The sequence below is a fragment of the Petaurus breviceps genome, unplaced genomic scaffold, assembly GCF_028583685.1.
Source record: "Petaurus breviceps papuanus isolate PSGF00001 unplaced genomic scaffold, PetGlider_PUasm1.0 103, whole genome shotgun sequence".
In the NCBI taxonomy this organism is placed as follows: Eukaryota; Metazoa; Chordata; class Mammalia; order Diprotodontia; family Petauridae; genus Petaurus; species Petaurus breviceps.
This window is the reverse complement of record NW_027185588.1, coordinates 5437783-5439449: the sequence shown is the minus strand read 5'-3', so window position 1 is coordinate 5439449 and position 1667 is coordinate 5437783. Positions and strand designations below refer to the sequence as shown.

The 1667-nt window shown below is 41.3% G+C and overlaps 1 pseudogene; it reads left to right on the top strand.

The window, feature by feature from the left end:
* Window positions 1-447: 447 nt before the first annotated feature.
* Window positions 448-900, top strand: LOC138176431 (large ribosomal subunit protein eL22 pseudogene; annotated as a pseudogene).
* The last annotated feature ends 767 nt before the right edge of the window (window positions 901-1667 follow it).

Here is a 1667-nt window from a genome sequence, read left to right as displayed (position 1 = left end):
TATATGTATATATGTATCTATACATACATTTATATGTGTACATACATATCTCCATTGGCTAAGGTCCCAAATATCTCTAGGTTGGATCCTAAAGGTTGACCCCAAAGGGGTCAGTTTTGCTCTTTGGCTCATTGTCCTTGCATGAGTTAATCCAGCATCATATCCAAAATAAAGTTTAGGTATGGTTCATGTCTTAGGGCAGATAGGTGGCACAGTGGATAGGGTACTAGGTCTGGAATCTGGAAGATGTAAGTTTAAATCTAGCCTCAGACACTTATTAGCTGTGTGATCCTGGATAAGTCACTTCATCCTATTTGCCTCAGTTTCCTCATCTGTAAAATGAGCCAGAGAAGGAAATGGCAAACCACTCCAGGATCTTTGCCAAGAAACCCCCAAATGGGGTCACAAAGAGTCAGACATGATTGAAACAACTGAGTAACAACAAAAATGGCCTTTTCTGACTCCTCGATCGCCAAGGCGCCTGTAAAGAAATCTGTGATGAAGGGAGGCAAAAAAAAGAAGCAAGTCCTCAAATTTACCCTGGATTGTACCCATCCTGTGGAAGATGGGATTATGGATGCAGCTAATTTTGAACAGTTTTTACAAGAACGAATCAAAGTGAACGGAAAGGCCGGCAACCTCAGGGGCGGAGTTGTGACTACTGAGATAAGTAAGAGCAAGATCACCGTGACGTCAGAAGTGCCGTTTTCTAAAAGGTATTTGAAGTACCTGACAAAGAAATACTTAAAGAAGAACAATCTTCGCGACTGGCTTCGGGTGGTGGCCAATAGCAAGGAGAGTTACGAATTACAGTACTTCCAGATCAACCAGGAGGAAGAGGAGGAAGAGGAGAAGGATTAAACCCTCTTGAGTCTGGAAACGTTTTGTATATGATCTGGAATAAAAAATCTTGACCCCCCCCCAAAAAATGGTTCATGTTCAGGTTTCCCCAAAAGTGAGCAATAGGATGTGCCTCTATCCATACCCCTATACAGTCTCAGTATACAATATGAATGTCAAGTATGCAATAGCCTTTATTTTCTCTACCACAGAAAATGCCTAAGATGCATTGGAAGGTGTGTTTTAGTTTCCACTATTCCATACCCCAGACACCATGAACAAATTACATAAGCATGGCTCATTCAAGTAGGGCATTAGATACATGTAGATGCCCTTCTGAAGGTAAAGAACTTTTGTGGGACTGAACAAATATTTCACATCTCTCTCAGACCATCACTATCTGAACAACTCACAGAAATGACACAGAGGGTTAGCAAGGTCAAGATGTCCTGGTCTATCTTGGCAGGACTTTAAACCTTTCATCTGTAGAACAGTTCTCTTCCTTCTGGTATTACACGTTATTAAGGAACTATCTCTCTCTCTCTCTCTTGGAGAGGCCAACGTCAGACTCTTCAATTCAGGAACTCTAAAAATTAGAAATTCTTGAATTTAGAGTTATCTTTCAGGTTTTTCGCCCCCCTCCCCATTTTCATTCTAGGATTACTAGCCTATGACCTATGTTCATGTAATATAGACACTACGGTTCCACTCTCTTAGGATTGTATTTCCCCTTACATCTCCAGAATACATGGAGATCCCTCCATTGTGGGTATCTCTTCTCTACTGATATTAGTTCAAGCCCGCATCTTCCTCCGATTTTAAGGGGA